Source organism: Schistocerca americana, chromosome 2 (assembly GCF_021461395.2).
Source record: "Schistocerca americana isolate TAMUIC-IGC-003095 chromosome 2, iqSchAmer2.1, whole genome shotgun sequence".
Lineage (NCBI taxonomy): Eukaryota > Metazoa > Arthropoda > Insecta > Orthoptera > Acrididae > Schistocerca > Schistocerca americana.
This window is the reverse complement of record NC_060120.1, coordinates 1,067,106,936-1,067,126,597: the sequence shown is the minus strand read 5'-3', so window position 1 is coordinate 1,067,126,597 and position 19,662 is coordinate 1,067,106,936.

Genomic DNA, 19,662 nt, shown 5'->3' with positions numbered 1-19,662 from the left:
AAGTACAAGAGGACTGACACTCTAACATTCTATGATTTGAACCTATCCTGTGTGTCCAGTTATAGTTTCCGATATTTCACTTCAGGTTTACTATATCCCTGGGACCATCTTATTGACAATGAAACACAGAAATTGCATCCGAATTTAATACAAAGGGCACAATGCCGACTTAAGTACTGCAGGACTGACACTCTAACTTTCTATGTTTTGAACCTCTCCTGTGAGTCCAGTTTTAGATTCCGATGCTTCACTTCAGGTTTACTGTGTCTCTTGGACCTTCTTATTGACAATGAAACACAGAAATAGCATCCGAATTTAATACAATAGGCACATTGCCGACTTAAGTACAGGAAGACTGACACTATAACTTTCTATGTTTTGAACCTCTCCTGTGAGTCCAGTTTTAGATTCCGATGCTTCACTTCAGGTTTACTGTGTCTCTTGGACCTTCTTATTGACAATGAAACACAGAAATAGCATCCGAATTTAATACAAAAGGCACAATGCCGACTTAAGTACAAGAGGTCTGACACTCTAACTTTCTATGATTCGAACCTCTCCTGTGAGTCCGGTTTTAGATTCCGATGCTTCACTTCAGGTTTACTGTATACCTTGGATCTTCTTATTGACGATGACACACAGAAATTGCATCCGAATTTAATACAGAAGGCACAATGCCGACTTAAGTACAAGAGGACTGACACTCTAACTTTCTATGATTTGAACTTCTCCTGTGAGTCCAGTTTTAGATTCCGATGCTTCACTTCAGGTATACTGTATCCCTGGGACCTTCTTATTGACGATGAAACACAGAAATTGCATCCGAATTTAATACAAAAGGCAAAATGCCGACTTAGGTACAAAAGGACTGACACTCTAACTTTCTATGATTTGAACCCATCCTGTGAGTCCAGTTTTATATTCCGATGCCTCACTTCAGGTTTACTATATACCTTGGACCTTCTTATTGACGATGAATCACAGAAATTGCATCCGAATTTAATACAAAAGGCACAATGCCGACTTAAATACAGGAGGACTGACATTCTAACTTTCTATGATTTGAACCTCTCCTGCGAGTCCAGTTTTTGATTCCGATGCTGCACTTCAGGTTTACTGTATACCTTGGATCATCTTATTGACTATGAAACACAGAAATTGCATCCGAATTTAATACACAAGGCACAATGCCGACTTAAGTAGCAGAGGATTGACACTGTTTTTTTCTATGATTTAAACCTCTCCTGTGAGTCCAGTTTTAGATTCCGATGCTTTACTTCAGGTTTACTGTATCCCTGGGACATTCTTATTGACGATGAAACACAGAAATTGCATCCGAATTTAATACAAAAGGCACAATGCCGACTTAAGTTTAAGAGGACTGACACTCTAACTTTCTAGGTTATGAACCTCTCCTGTGAGTCCAGTTTTAGATTCCGATGCTTCACTTCAGGTTTACTGTATCCCTTGGACCTTCTTATTGACGATGAAACACATAAATTGCATCCGAATTTAATACAAAAGGCACAATGCCGACTTAAGTACAGGAGGAATGTCACTCTAACTTTCTATGTTTTGAACCTCTCCTGTGAGTCCAGTTTTAGATTCCGATGCTTCACTTCAGGTTTACTGCGTCTCTTGGACCTTCTTAATGACAATGAAACACAAAAATAGCATCCGAATTTAATACAAAAGGCACAATGCCGACTTAAGTACAAGAGGACTGACACTCTAACTTTCTATGATTCGAACCCCTCCTGTGAGTCCAATTTTAGATTCCGATGCTTCACTTCAGGTTTACTGTATACCTTGGACCTTCTTATTGACTATGAATCACAGAAATTGCATCCGAATTTAATACAAAAGACACAATGCCGACTTAAGTACAAGAGGACTGACACTCTAACATTCTATGATTTGAACCTCTCCTGTGAGTCCAGTTTTAGATTCCGATGCTTCACTTCAGGTATACTGTATCCCTGGGACCTTCTTATTGACGATGAAACACAGAAATTGCATCCGAATTTAATACAAAAGGCAAAATCCCGACTTAGGTACAAAAGGACTGACACTCTAACTTTCTATGATTTGAACCCATCCTGTGAGTCCAGTTTTAGATTCCGATGCTTCACTTCAGGTTTACTATATCCCTGGGACCATCTCATTGACAATGAAACACAGAAATTGCATCCGAATTTAATACAAAAGGCACAATGCCGTCTTGAGTACAGGAGGACTGACACTTTAACTTTCTATGTTTTGAACCTCTCCTGTGAGTCCAGTTTTAGATTCCGATACTACACTTCAGGTTTACTGTATCCCTTAGACCTTCTTATTGACGATGAAACACAGAAATAGCATCCGAATTTAATACAAAAGGCACAATGCCGACTTAAGTTTAAGAGGACTGACACTCTAACTGTCTATGATTTGAACCTCTCCTGTGAGTCCAGTTTTAGATTCCGATGCTTTACTTCAGGTTTACTGTATCCCTGGGACCTTTTTATTGACGATGAAACACAGAAATTGCATCAGAATTTAATACAAAAGGCACAATGCCGACTTAAGTACAAGAGGACTGACACTCTAACATTCTATGATTTGAACCTATCCTGTGTGTCCAGTTATAGTTTCCGATATTTCACTTCAGGTTTACTATATCCCTGGGACCATCTTATTGACAATGAAACACAGAAATTGCATCCGAATTTAATACAAAGGGCACAATGCCGACTTAAGTACTGCAGGACTGACACTCTAACTTTCTATGTTTTGAACCTCTCCTGTGAGTCCAGTTTTAGATTCCGATGCTTCACTTCAGGTTTACTGTGTCTCTTGGACCTTCTTATTGACAATGAAACACAGAAATAGCATCCGAATTTAATACAATAGGCACATTGCCGACTTAAGTACAGGAGGACTGACACTATAACTTTCTATGTTTTGAACCTCTCCTGTGAGTCCAGTTTTAGATTCCGATGCTTCACTTCAGGTTTACTGTGTCTCTTGGACCTTCTTATTGACAATGAAACACAGAAATAGCATCCGAATTTAATACAAAAGGCACAATGCCGACTTAAGTACAAGAGGACTGACACTCTAACTTTCTATGATTCGAACCTCTCCTGTGAGTCCGGTTTTAGATTCCGATGCTTCACTTCAGGTTTACTGTATACCTTGGATCTTCTTATTGACGATGACACACAGTAATTGCATCCGAATTTAATACAGAAGGCACAATGCCGACTTAAGTACAAGAGGACTGACACTCTAACTTTCTATGATTTGAACTTCTCCTGTGAGTCCAGTTTTAGATTCCGATGCTTCACTTCAGGTATACTGTATCCCTGGGACCTTCTTATTGACGATGAAACACAGAAATTGCATCCGAATTTAATACAAAAGGCAAAATGCCGACTTAGGTACAAAAGGACTGACACTCTAACTTTCTATGATTTGAACCCATCCTGTGAGTCCAGTTTTAGATTCCGATGCTTCACTTCGGGTTTACTATATACCTTGGACCTTCTTATTGACGATGAATCAGAGAAATTGCATCCGAATTTAATACAAAAGGCACAATGCCGACTTAAATACAGGAGGACTGACATTCTAACTTTCTATGATTTGAACCTCTCCTGCGAGTCCAGTTTTTGATTCCGATGCTGCACTTCAGGTTTACTGTATACCTTGGATCATCTTATTGACTATGAAACACAGAAATTGCATCCGAATTTAATACACAAGGCACAATGCCGACTTAAGTAGCAGAGGATTGACACTGTTTTTTTCTATGATTTAAACCTCTCCTGTGAGTCCAGTTTTAGATTCCGATGCTTTACTTCAGGTTTACTGTATCCCTGGGACATTCTTATTGACGATGAAACACAGAAATTGCATCCGAATTTAATACAAAAGGCACAATGCCGACATAAGTTTAAGAGGACTGACACTCTAACTTTCTATGTTATGAACCTCTCCTGTGAGTCCAGTTTTAGATTCCGATGCTTCACTTCAGGTTTACTGTATCCCTTGGACCTTCTTATTGACGATGAAACACATAAATTGCATCCGAATTTAATACAAAAGGCACAATGCCGACTTAAGTACAGGAGGAATGTCACTCTAACTTTCTATGTTTTGAACCTCTCCTGTGAGTCCAGTTTTAGATTCCGATGCTTCACTTCAGGTTTAAAGCGTCTCTTGGACCTTCTTAATGACAATGAAACACAGAAATAGCATCCGAATTTAATACAAAAGGCACAATGCCGACTTAAGTACAAGAGGACTGACACTCTAACTTTCTATGATTCGAACCCCTCCTGTGAGTCCAATTTTAGATTCCGATGCTTCACTTCAGGTTTACTGTATACCTTGGACCATCTTATTGACTATGAATCACAGAAATTGCATCCGAATTTAATACAAAAGACACAATGCCGACTTAAGTACAAGAGGACTGACACTCTAACATTCTATGATTTGAACCTCTCCTGTGAGTCCAGTTTTAGATTCCGATGCTTCACTTCAGGTATACTGTATCCCTGGGACCTTCTTATTGACGATGAAACACAGAAATTGCATCCGAATTTAATACAAAAGGCAAAATCCCGACTTAGGTACAAAAGGACTGACACTTTAACTTTCTATGATTTGAACCCATCCTGTGAGTCCAGTTTTAGATTCCGATGCTTCACTTCAGGTTTACTATATCCCTGGGACCATCTCATTGACAATGAAACACAGAAATTGCATCCGAATTTAATACAAAAGGCACAATGCCGTCTTGAGTACAGGAGGACTGACACTTTAACTTTCTATGTTTTGAACCTCTCCTGTGAGTCCAGTTTTAGATTCCGATACTGCACTTCAGGTTTACTGTATCCCTTAGACCTTCTTATTGACGATGAAACACAGAAATAGCATCCGAATTTAATACAAAAGGCACAATGCCGACTTAAGTTTAAGAGGACTGACACTCTAACTGTCTATGATTTGAACCTCTCCTGTGAGTCCAGTTTTAGATTCCGATGCTTTACTTCAGGTTTACTGTATCCCTGGGACCTTTTTATTGACGATGAAACACAGAAATTGCATCAGAATTTAATACAAAAGGCACAATGCCGACTTAAGTACAAGAGGACTGACACTCTAACATTCTATGATTTGAACCTATCCTGTGTGACCAGTTATAGTTTCCGATATTTCACTTCAGGTTTACTATATCCCTGGGACCATCTCATTGACAATGAAACACAGAAATTGCATCCGAATTTAATACAAAGGGCACAATGCCGACTTAAGTACTGCAGGACTGACACTCTAACTTTCTATGTTTTGAACCTCTCCTGTGAGTCCAGTTTTAGATTCCGATGCTTCACTTCAGGTTTACTGTGTCTCTTGGACCTTCTTATTGACAATGAAACACAGAAATAGCATCCGAATTTAATACAATAGGCACATTGCCGACTTAAGTACAGGAGGACTGGCACTATAACTTTCTATGTTTTGAACCTCTCCTGTGAGTCCAGTTTTAGATTCCGATGCTTCACTTCAGGTTTACTGTGTCTCTTGGACCTTCTTATTGACAATGAAACACAGAAATAGCATCCGAATTTAATACAAAAGGCACAATGCCGACTTAAGTACAAGAGGACTGACACTCTAACTTTCTATGATTCGAACCTCTCCTGTGAGTCCGGTTTTAGATTCCGATGCTTCACTTCAGGTTTACTGTATACCTTGGATCTTCTTATTGACGATGACACACAGAAATTGCATCCGAATTTAATACAGAAGGCACAATGCCGACTTAAGTACAAGAGGACTGACACTCTAACTTCCTATGATTTGAACTTCTCCTGTGAGTCCAGTTTTAGATTCCGATGCTTCACTTCAGGTATACTGTATCCCTGGGACCTTCTTATTGACGATGAAACACAGAAATTGCATCCGAATTTAATACAAAAGGCAAAATGCCGACTTAGGTACAAAAGGACTGACACTCTAACTTTCTATGATTTGAACCCATCCTGTGAGTCCAGTTTTAGATTCCGATGCTTCACTTCAGGTTTACTATATCCCTGGGACCATCTCATTGACAATGAAACACAGAAATTGCATCCGAATTTAATACAAAAGGCACAATGCCGACTTGAGTACATGAGGACTGACACTCTAACTTTCTATGTTTTGAACCTCTCCTGTGAGTCCAGTTTTAGATTCCGATACTTCGCTTCAGGTTTACTGTATCCCTTAGACCTTCTTATTGACGTTGAAACACAGAAATTGCATCCGAATTTAATACAAAAGGCACACTGCCGACTTAAGTACAAGAGGACTGACACTCTAACTTACTACGATTTGAACCTCACCTGTGAGACCAGTTTTAGATTCCGATGCTTCACTTCAGATTTACTATATACCTTGGACCTTCTTATTGACGATGAATCGCAGAAATTGCATCCGAATTTAATACAAAAGGCACAATGCCGACTTAAATACAGGAGGACTGACATTCTAACTTTCTATGATTTGAACCTCTCCTGCGAGTCCAGTTTTTGATTCCGATGCTGCACTTCAGGTTTACTGTATACCTTGGATCATCTTATTGACTATGAAACACAGAAATTGCATCCGAATTTAATACACAAGGCACAATGCCGACTTAAGTAGCAGAGGATTGACACTGTTTTTTTCTATGATTTAAACCTCTCCTGTGAGTCCAGTTTTAGATTCCGATGCTTTACTTCAGGTTTACTGTATCCCTGGGACCTTCTTATTGACGATGAAACACAGAAATTGCATCCGAATTTAATACAATAGGCACAATGCCGACTAAAGTACAGGAGGACTGACACTAAAACTTTCTATGATTTGAACCCATCCTGTGAGTCCAGTTTTAGATTCCGATGCTTCACTTCAGGTTTACTATATCCCTGGGACCATCTCATTGACAATGAAACACAGAAATTGCATCCGAATTTAATACAAAAGGCACAATGCCGTCTTGAGTACAGGAGGACTGACACTTTGACTTTCTATGTTTTGAACCTCTCCTGTGAGTCCAGTTTTAGATTCCGATACTTCACTTCAGGTTTACTGTATCCCTTAGACCTTCTTATTGACGATGAAACACAGAAATAGCATCCGAATTTAATACAAAAGGCACAATGCCGACTTAAGTTTAAGAGGACTGACACTCTAACTGTCTATGATTTGAACCTCTCCTGTGAGTCCAGTTTTAGATTCCGATGCTTTACTTCAGGTTTACTGTATCCCTGGGACCTTTTTATTGACGATGAAACACAGAAATTGCATCAGAATTTAATACAAAAGGCACAATGCCGACTTAAGTACAAGAGGACTGACACTCTAACATTCTATGATTTGAACCTATCCTGTGTGTCCAGTTATAGTTTCCGATATTTCACTTCAGGTTTACTATATCCCTGGGACCATCTTATTGACAATGAAACACAGAAATTGCATCCGAATTTAATACAAAGGGCACAATGCCGACTTAAGTACTGCAGGACTGACACTCTAACTTTCTATGTTTTGAACCTCTCCTGTGAGTCCAGTTTTAGATTCCGATGCTTCACTTCAGGTTTACTGTGTCTCTTGGACCTTCTTATTGACAATGAAACACAGAAATAGCATCCGAATTTAATACAATAGGCACATTGCCGACTTAAGTACAGGAGGACTGACACTATAACTTTCTATGTTTTGAACCTCTCCTGTGAGTCCAGTTTTAGATTCCGATGCTTCACTTCAGGTTTACTGTGTCTCTTGGACCTTCTTATTGACAATGAAACACAGAAATAGCATCCGAATTTAATACAAAAGGCACAATGCCGACTTAAGTACAAGAAGACTGACACTCTAACTTTCTATGATTCGAACCTCTCCTGTGAGTCCGGTTTTAGATTCCGATGTTTCACTTCAGGTTTACTGTATACCTTGGATCTTCTTATTGACGATGACACACAGAAATTGCATCCGAATTTAATACAGAAGGCACAATGCCGACTTAAGTACAAGAGGACTGACACTCTAACTTTCTATGATTTGAACTTCTCCTGTGAGTCCAGTTTTAGATTCCGATGCTTCACTTCAGGTATACTGTATCCCTGGGACCTTCTTATTGACGATGAAACACAGAAATTGCATCCGAATTTAATACAAAAGGCAAAATGCCGACTTAGGTACAAAAGGACTGACACTCTAACTTTCTATGATTTGAACCCATCCTGTGAGTCCAGTTTTAGATTCCGATGCTTCACTTCAGGTTTACTATATCCCTGGGACCATCTCATTGACAATGAAACACAGAAATTGCATCCGAATTTAATACAAAAGGCACAATGCCGACTTGAGTACATGAGGACTGACACTCTAACTTTCTATGTTTTGAACCTCTCCTGTGAGTCCAGTTTTAGATTCCGATACTTCGCTTCAGGTTTACTGTATCCCTTAGACCTTCTTATTGACGATGAAACACAGAAATTGCATCCGAATTTAATACAAAAGGCACACTGCCGACTTAAGTACAAGAGGACTGACACTCTAACTTACTATGATTTGAACCTCACCTGTGAGACCAGTTTTAGATTCCGATGCTTCACTTCAGATTTACTATATACCTTGGACCTTCTTATTGACGATGAATCACAGAAATTGCATCCGAATTTAATACAAAAGGCACAATGCCGACTTAAATACAGGAGGACTGACATTCTAACTTTCTATGATTTGAACCTCTCCTGCGAGTCCAGTTTTTGATTCCGATGCTGCACTTCAGGTTTACTGTATACCTTGGATCATCTTATTGACTATGAAACACAGAAATTGCATCCGAATTTAATACACAAGGCACAATGCCGACTTAAGTAGCAGAGGATTGACACTGTTTTTTTCTATGATTTAAACCTCTCCTGTGAGTCCAGTTTTAGATTCCGATGCTTTACTTCAGGTTTACTGTATCCCTGGGACATTCTTAATGACGATGAAACACAGAAATTGCATCCGAATTTAATACAAAAGGCACAATGCCGACTTAAGTTTAAGAGGACTGACACTCTAACTTTCTATGTTATGAACCTCTCCTGTGAGTCCAGTTTTAGATTCCGATGCTTCACTTCAGGTTTACTGTATCCCTTGGACCTTCTTATTGACGATGAAACACATAAATTGCATCCGAATTTAATACAAAAGGCACAATGGCGACTTAAGTACAAGAGGACTGACACTCTAACTTTCTATGATTCGAACCCCTCCTGTGAGTCCAATTTTAGATTCCGATGCTTCACTTCAGGTTTACTGTATACCTTGGACCTTCTTATTGACTATGAATCACAGAAATTGCATCCGAATTTAATACAAAAGACACAATGCCGACTTAGGTACAAAAGGACTGACACTCTAACTTTCTATGATTTGAACCCATCCTGTGAGTCCAGTTTTAGATTCCGATGCTTCACTTCAGGTTTACTATATCCCTGGGACCATCTTATTGACAATGAAACACAGAAATTGTATCCGAATTTAATACAAAGGGCACAATGCCGACTTAAGTACTGCAGGACTGACACTCTAACTTTCTATGCTTTGAACCTCTCCTGTGAGTCCAGTTTTAGATTCCGATGCTTCACTTCAGGTTTACTGTGTCTCTTGGACCTTCCTATTGACAATGAAACACAGAAATAGCATCCGAATTTAATACAAAAGGCACAATGCCGACTTAAGTACAAGAGGACTGACACTCTAACTTTCTATGATTCGAACCTCTCCTGTGAGTCCGGTTTTAGATTCCGATGCTTCACTTCAGGTTTACTGTATACCTTGGACCTTCTTATTGACGATGACACACAGAAATTGCATCCGAATTTAATACAAAAGGCACAATGCCGACTTACGTACAAAAGGACTGACACTCTAACTTTCTATGATTCGAACCTCTCCTGTGAGTCCAGTTTTAGATTCCGATGCTTCACTTCAGGTTTACTGTATACCTTGGACCTTCTTATTGACTATGAATCACAGAAATTGCATCCGAATTTAATACAAAAGGCACAATGCCGACTTAAGTACAAGAGGACTGACACTCTAACATTCTATGATTTGAACCTCTCCTGTGAGTCCAGTTTTAGATTCCGATGTTTACTTCAGGATTACTGTATCCCTGGGACCTTTTTATTGACGATGAAACACAGAAATTGCATCAGAATTTAATACAAAAGGCACAATGCCGACTTAAGTACAAGAGGGCTGACACTCTAAATTTCTATGATTTGAACCTATCCTGTGTGTCCAGTTATAGTTTCCGATATTTCACTTCAGGTTTACTATATCCCTGGGCCCATCTTATTGACAATGAAACACAGAAATTGCATCGGAATTTAATACAAAGGGCACAATGCCGACTTAAGTACTGCAGGACTGACACTCTAACTTTCTATGCTTTGAACCTCTCCTGTGAGTCCAGTTTTAGATTCCGATGCTTCACTTCAGGTTTACTGTGTATCTTGGACCTTCTTATTGACAATGAAACACAGAAATAGCATCCGAATTTAATACAATAGGCACAATGCCGACTAAAGTACAGGAGGACTGACACTAAAACTTTCTATGTTTTGAACCTACCCTGTGAGTCCAGTTTTAGATTCCGATGCTTCACTTCAGGTTTACTGTGTCTCTTAGACCTTCTTATTGACAATGAAACACAGAAATAGCATCCGAATTTAATACAAAAGGCACAATGCCGACTTAAGTACAAGAGGACTGACACTCTAACTTTCTATGATTCGAACCTCTCCTGTGAGTCCGGTTTTAGATTCCGATGCTTCACTTCAGGTTTACTGTATACCTTGGACCTTCTTATTGACGATGACACACAGAAATTGCATCCGAATTTAATACAAAAGGCACAATGCCGACTTACGTACAAAAGGACTGACACTCTAACTTTCTATGATTTGAACCTCTCCTGTGAGTCCAGTTTTAGATTCCGATGCTTCACTTCAGGTATACTGTATCCCTGGGACCTTCTTATTGACGATGAAACACAGAAATTGCATCCGAATTTAATACAAAAGGCAAAATGCCGACTTAGGTACAAAAGGACTGACACTCTAACTTTCTATGATTTGAACCCATCCTGTGAGTCCAGTTTTAGATTCCGATACTTCACTTCAGGTTTACTATATCCCTGGGACCATCTCATTGACAATGAAACACAGAAATTGCATCCGAATTTAATACAAAAGGCACAATGCCGACTTGAGTACAGGAAGACTGACACTCTAACTTTCTATGTTTTGAACCTCTCCTGTGAGTCGAGTTTTAGATTCCGATACTTCACTTCAGGTTTACTGTATCCCTTAGACCTTCTTATTGACGATGAAACACAGAAATTGCATCCGAATTTAATACAAAAGGCACTATGCCGACTTAAGTACAAGAGGACAGACACTCTAACTTTCTATGATTTGAACCTCACCTGTGAGACCAGTTTTAGATTCCGATGCTTCACTTCAGATTTACTGTATACCTTGGACCTTCTTATTGACGATGAATCACAGAAATTGCATCCGAATTTAATACAAAAGGCACAATGCCGACTTAAGTACAGGAGGACTGACATTCTAACTTTCTATGATTTGAACCTCTCCTGCGAGTCCAGTTTTTGATTCCGATGCTGCACTTCAGGTTTACTGTATACCTTGGATCATCTTATTGACTATGAAACACAGAAATTGCATCCGAATTTAATACACAAGGCACAATGCAGACTTAAGTAGCAGAGGACTGACACTCTGGTTTTCTATGATATAAACCTCTACTGTGAGTCCGGTTTTAGATTCCGATGCCGTACTTCAGGTTTACTGTATCCCTGGGACATTCTTATTGACGATGAAACACAGAAATTGCATCCGAATTTAATACAAAAGGCACAATGAAGACTTAAGTTTAAGAGGACTGACACTCTAACTTTCTATGTTATGAACCTCTCCTGTGAGTCCAGTTTTAGATTCCGATGCTTCACTTCAGGTTTACTGTATCCCTTGGACCTTCTTATTGACGATGAAACACAGAAATTGCATCCGAATTTGATACAAAGGCGCAATGCCGACTTAAGTACAGGAGGAATGACACTCTAAATTTCTATGATTTGAACCTTTCCTGCGTGTCCAGTTTTAGATTCCGAGGCTGCACTTCAAGTATACTGTATACCTTGGACCATCTTATTGACGATGAAACACAGAAATTGCACCCGAATTTAATACAAAAGGCACAATGCCCACTTAAGTAGACGGCGACAGACACTCTAACTTTCTATGATTTGTTCCTCTCCTGGGAGTCCAGTTTTAGATTCCGATGCTTCACTTCAGGTTTACCGTATCCCTTGGACCTTCTTATTGACGATGAAACACAGAAATTGCATCTGAATGTAATACAAAAGGCACAATGCCGACTACAGTACAAGAGGACTGACACTCTAACTTTCTATGGTTTGAACCTCTCCTGTGAGTCCTGTTTGAGATTCCGATGCTTCACTTCAGGTTAACTGTATCCCTTGGACCTTCTTATTGACGACGAAACACAGAAATTGCTTTTGAATTTAATACAATTGGCACAATGCCGACTTAAGTACAAGAGGACTGACACTCTAACTTTCTATGATTTGAACCTCACCTGTGAGACCAGTTTTAGATTCCGATGCTTCACTTCAGATTTACTGTATACCTTGGACCTTCTTATTGTCGATGATTCACAGAAATTGCATCCGAATTTAATAAAAAAGGCACAATGCCGACTTAAGTACAGGAGGACTGACAATCTAACTTTCTATGATTTGAACCTCTCCTGCGAGTCCAGTTTTTGATTCCGATGCTGCACTTCAGGTTTACTGTATACCTTGGATCATCTTATTAACGATGAAACACAGAAATAGCAGCCGAATTTAATACACAAGGCACAATGCCGACTTAAGTAGAAGAGGACTGACACTCTAACTTCCTATGATTTGAACCTCTCCTGTGAGTCCAGTTTTAGATTCCGATGCTTTACTTCTGGTTTACTGTATCCCTGGGACCTTCTTATTGACAATGAAACACAGAAATTGCAACCGAATTTAATACAAAAGGCACAATGCCGACTTCACTACAAGAGGACTGACACTCAAACTTTCTATGGTTTGAACCTCTCCTGTGAGTCCTGTTTGATATTCCGATGCTTCACTTCAGGTTAACTGTATCCCTTGGACCTTCTTATTGACGACGAAACACAGAAATTGCATCCGAATATAATACAAATGGCTCAATGCCGACTTAAGTATAAGAGGACTGACACTCTAACTTTCTATGATTTGAACAACTCCTGTGGGTTCAGTTTTAGATTCCGATGCTGCACTTCAGGTTTACTGTATCCCTTGGACGTTCTTATTGACGATGAAACACAGAAATTGCATCCGAATTTAATACAAATGGCACAATGCCGACTTAAGTACAAGAGGACTGACACTCTAACTTTCTATGATTTGAACCTATCCTGTGAGTCCAGTTTCAGATACCGATGCTTCACTTCAGGTTTAGTGTATCCCTTGGACCTTCTTATTGACGATGAAACACAGAAATTGCATCCGAATTTAATACAAAAGGCACAATGCCGACTACAGTACAAGAGGACTGACACTCTAACTTTCTATGGTTTGAACCTCTCCTGTGAGTCCTGTTTAAGATTCCGATGCTTCACTTCAGGTTAACTGTATCCCTTGGACCTTCTTATTGACGACGAAACACAGAAATTGCATCCGAATTTAATACAAATGGCACAATGCCGACTTAAGTATAAGAGGATTGACACTCTAACTTTGTATGTTTTGAACCTCTCCTGTGAGTCCAGTTTCAGATTCCGATGCCTCACTTCAGGTTTACTGCATCCCTTGGACCTTCTTATTGACGATGAAGAACAGAAATTCCATCCGAAACTAATACAAAAGGCACAATGCCTACTTAGGTACAGGAGGACTGACACTTTAACTTTCTATGATTTGAACAATTCCTGTGGGTTCAGTTTTAGATTCCGATGCTGCACATAAGGTTTACTGTATACCTTGGATCATCTTATTGACGATGAAACACAGAAATAGCATCCGAATTTAATACACAAGGCACTATGCCGACTTAAGTAGAGGAGGACTGACACTGTAACTTTCTATGATTTGAACCTCTCCTGTGAGTCCAGTTTTAGATTCCGATGCTTTACTTCAGGTTTACTGTATCCCTGGGACCTTCTTATTGACAATGAAACACAGAAATTGCATCCGAATTTAATACAAAAGGCACAATTCCGACTTAAGTACAGGAGGACTGACACTCTAACTTTCTATGATTTGAACCTCTCCTGCGAGTCCAGTTTTAGTTTCCGAGGCTGCACTTCAGATTTACTGTATACCTTGGACCATCTTATTGATGATGAAACACAGAAATTGCACCCGAATTTAGTACAAAAGGCACAGTGCCGACTTAAGTAGAAGCGGACTGACACTCTAACTTTCTATTATTTGTACCTCTCCTGTGAGTCCAGTTTTAGATTCCGATGCTTCACTGCAGGTTTACTGTATCCTTCGGACCTTCTTATTGACGAAGAAACACAGAAATTGCATCCGAATGTAATACAAAAGGCACAATGCCGACTTAAGTACAGGAGGGCTGACACTCTAACTTTCTATGATTTGAACCTCTCCTGTGAGTCCAGTTTTAGATTCCGATGCTTCACTTCAGGTTTACGATATACCTGGGACCTTCTTATTGACGATGAAATACAGAAATTGCATCCGAATGTAATACAAAAGGCACAATGCCGACTACAGTACAAGAGGACTGACACTCTAACTTTCTATGGTTTGAACCTGTCCTGTGAGTCCTGTTTGAGATTCCGATGCTTCACTTCAGGTTAACTGTATCCCTTGGACTTTCTTATTGACGACGAAACACAGAAATTGCATCCGAATTTAGTACAAATGGCACAATGCCGACTTAAGTATAAGAGGACTGACACTCTAACTTTGTATGTTTTGAACCTCTCCTGTGAGTCCAGTTTTAGATTCCGATGCTTCACTTCAGGTTTACTGTATCCCTTGGACCTTCTTATTGACGATGAAACACAGAAATTGCATCCGAATTTAATACAAAAGGCACAATGCCGACTTAAGTACAGGAGGAATGACACTCTAACTTTCTATGATTTGAACCTTTCCTGCGTGTCCAGTTGTAGATTCCGAGGCTGCACTTCAAGTATACTGTATACCTTGGACCATCTTATTGACGATGAAACACAGAAATTGCACCCGAATTTAATACAAAAGGCACAATGCCCACTTAAGTAGAAGACGACTGACACTCTAACTTTCTATGATTTGTTCCTCTCCTGTGAGTCCAGTTTTAGATTCCGATGCTTCACTTCAGGTTTACCGTATCCCTTGGACCTTCTTATTGACGATGAAACACAGAAATTGCATCCGAATGTAATACAAAAGGCACAATGCCGACTACAGTACAAGAGGACTGACACTCTAACTTTCTATGGTTTGAACCTTTCCTGTGAGTCCTGTTTGAGATTCCGATGCTTCACTTCAGGTTAACTGTATCCCTTGGACCTTCTTATTGACGACGAAACACAGAAATTGCTTCCGAATTTAATACAATTGGCACAATGCCGACTTAAGTACAAGAGGACTGACACTCTAACTTTCTATGATTTGAACCTCAACTGTGAGACCAGTTTTAGATTCCGATGCTTCACTTCAGATTTACTTTATACCTTGGACCTTCTTATTGTCGATGATTCACAGAAATTGCATCCGAATTTAATAAAAAAGGCACAATGCCGACTTAAGTGCAGGAGGACTGACAATCTAACTTTCTATGATTTGAACCTCTCCTGCGAGTCCAGTTTTTGATTCCGATGCTGCACTTCAGGTTTACTGTATACCTTGGATCATCTTATTAACGATGAAACACAGAAATAGCATCCAAATTTAATACACAAGGCACAATGCCGACTTAAGTAGAAGAGGACTGACACTCTAACTTCCTATGATTTGAACCTCTCCTGTGAGTCCAGTTTTAGATTCCGATGCTTTACTTCTGGTTTACTGTATCCCTGGGACCTTCTTATTGACAATGAAACACAGAAATTGCATCCGAATTTAATACAAAAGGCACAATGCCGACTTCACTACAAGAGGACTGACACTCAAACTTTCTATGGTTTGAACCTCTCCTGTGAGTCGTGTTTGACATTCCGGTGCTTCACTTCAGGTTAACTGTATCCCTTGGACCTTCTTATTGACGACGAAACACAGAAATTGCATCCGAATTTAATACAAATGGCACAATGCCGACTTAAGTATAAGAGGATTGACACTCTAACTTTGTATGTTTTGAACCTCTCCTGTGAGTCCAGTTTTAGATTCCGATGCCTCACTTCAGGTTTACTGCATCCCTTGGACCTTCTTATTGACGATGAAGAACAGAAATTCCACCCGAAACTAATACAAAAGGCACAATGCCTACTTAGGTACAGGAGGACTGACACTTTAACTTTCTATGAGTTGAACAACTCCTGTGGGTTCAGTTTTAGATTCCGATGCTGCACATAAGGTTTACTGTATACCTTGGATCATCTTATTGACGATGAAACACAGAAATAGCATCCGAATTTAATACACAAGGCACTATGCCGACTTAAGTAGAGGTGGACTGACACTGTAACTTTCTATGATTTGAACCTCTCCTGTGAGTCCAGTTTTAGATTCCGATGCTTTACTTCAGGTTTACTGTATCCCTGGGACCTTCTTATTGACAATGAAACACAGAAATTGCATCCGAATTTAATACAAAAGGCACAATGCCGACTTAAGTACAGGAGGACTGACACTCTAACTTTCTATTATTTGTACCTCTCCTGTGAGTCCAGTTTTAGATTCCGATGCTTCACTGCAGGTTTACTGTGTCCTTCGGACCTTCTTATTGACGAAGAAACACAGAAATTGCATCCGAATGTAATACAAAAGGCACAATGCCGACTTAAGTACAGGAGGGCTGACACTCTAACTTTCTATGATTTGAACCTCTCCTGTGAGTCCAGTTTTAGATTCCGATGCTTCACTTAAGGTTTACGATATACCTGGGACCTTCTTATTGACGATGAAATACAGTAATTGCATCCGAATGTAATACAATAGGCACAATGCCGACTACAGTACAAGAGGACTGACACTCTAACTTTCTATGGTTTGAACCTGTCCTGTGAGTGCTGTTTGAGATTCCGATGCTTCACTTCAGGTTAACTGTATCCCTTGGACTTTCTTATTGACGACGAAACACAGAAATTGCATCCGAATTTAGTACAAATGGCACAATGCCGACTTAAGTATAAGAGGACTGACACTCTAACTTTGTATGTTTTGAACCTCTCCTGTGAGTCCAGTTTTAGATTCCGATGCTTCACTTCAGGTTTACTGTATCCCTTGGACCTTCTTATTGACGATGAAACACAGAAATTGCATCCGAATTTAATACAAAAGGCACAATGCCGACTTAAGTACAGGAGGAATGACACTCTAACTTTCTATGATTTGAACCTTTCCTGCGTGTCCAGTTTTAGATTCCGAGGCTGCACTTCAAGTATACTGTATACCTTGGACCATCTTATTGACGATGAAACACAGAAATTGCACCCGAATTTAATACAAAAGGCACAATGCCCACTTAAGTAGAAGACGACTGACACTCTAACTTTCTATGATTTGTTCCTCTCCTGTGAGTCCAGTTTTAGATTCCGATGCTTCACTTCAGGTTTACCGTATCCCTTGGACCTTCTTATTGACGATGAAACACAGAAATTGCATCCGAATGTAATACAAAAGGCACAATGCCGACTACAGTACAAGCGGACTGACACTCTAACTTTCTATGGTTTGAACCTTTCCTGTGAGTCCTGTTTGAGATTCCGATGCTTCACTTCAGGTTAACTGTATCCCTTGGACCTTCTTATTGACGACGAAACACAGAAATTGCTTCCGAATTTAATACAATTGGCACAATGCCGACTTAAGTACAAGAGGACTGACACTCTAACTTTCTATGATTTGAACCTCACCTGTGAGACCAGTTTTAGATTCCGATGCTTCACTTCAGATTTACTTTATACCTTGGACCTTCTTATTGTCGATGATTCACAGAAATTGCATCCGAATTTAATAAAAAAGGCACAATGCCGACTTAAGTGCAGGAGGACTGACAATCTAACTTTCTATGATTTGAACCTCTCCTGCGAGTCCAGTTTTTGATTCCGATGCTGCACTTCAGGTTTACTGTATACCTTGGATCATCTTATTAACGATGAAACACAGAAATAGCATCCAAATTTAATACACAAGGCACAATGCCGACTTAAGTAGAAGAGGACTGACACTCTAACTTCCTATGATTTGAACCTATCCTGTGAGTCCAGTTTCAGATACCGATGCTTCACTTCGGGTTTAGTGTATCCCTTGGACCTTCTTATTGACGATGAAACACAGAAATTGCATCCGAATTTAATACAAAAGGCACAATGCCGACTACAGTACAAGAGGACTGACACTCTAACTTTCTATGGTTTGAACCTCTCCTGTGAGTCCAGTTTTAGATTCCGATGCTTTACTTCAGGTTTACTGTATCCCTGGGACCTTCTTATTGACAATGGAACACAGAAATTGCATCCGAATTTAATACAAAAGGCACAATGCCGACTTATGTACAGGAGGACTGACAATCTAACTTTCTATGATTTGAACCTCTCATGCGAGTCCAGTTTTTGAATCCGATGCTGCACTTCAGGTTTACTGTATACCTTGGATCATCTTATTAACGATGTAACACAGAAATAGCATCCGAATTTAATACAAAAGGCACAATGCCGACTTAAGTAGAAGAGGACTGACACTCTAACTTCCTATGATTTGAACCTCTCCTGTGAGTCCAGTTTTAGATTCCGATGCTTTACTTCTGGTTTACTGTATCCCTGGGACCTTCTTATTGACAATGAAACACAGAAATTGCATCCGAATTTAATACAAAAGGCACAATGCCGACTTCACTACAAGAGGACTGACACTCAAACTTTCTATGGTTTGAACCTCTCCTGTGAGTCCTGTTTGACATTCCGATGCTTCACTTCAGGTTAACTGTATCCCTTGGACCTTCTTATTGACGACGAAACACAGAAATTGCATCCGAATATAATACAAATGGCACAATGCCGACTTAAGTATAAGAGGACTGACACTCTAACTTTCTATGATTTGAACAACTCCTGTGGGTTCAGTTTTAGATTCCGATGCTGCACTTCAGGTTTACTGTATCCCTTGGACGTTCTTATTGACGATGAAACACAGAAATTGCATCCGAATTTAATACAAATATCACAATGCCGACTTAAGTTCAAGAGGACTGACACTCTAACTTTCTATGATTTGAACCTATCCTGTGAGTCCAGTTTCAGATACCGATGCTTCACTTCAGGTTTAGTGTATCCCTTGGACCTTCTTATTGACGATGAACCACAGAAATTGCATCCGAATTTAATACAAAAGGCACAATGCCGACT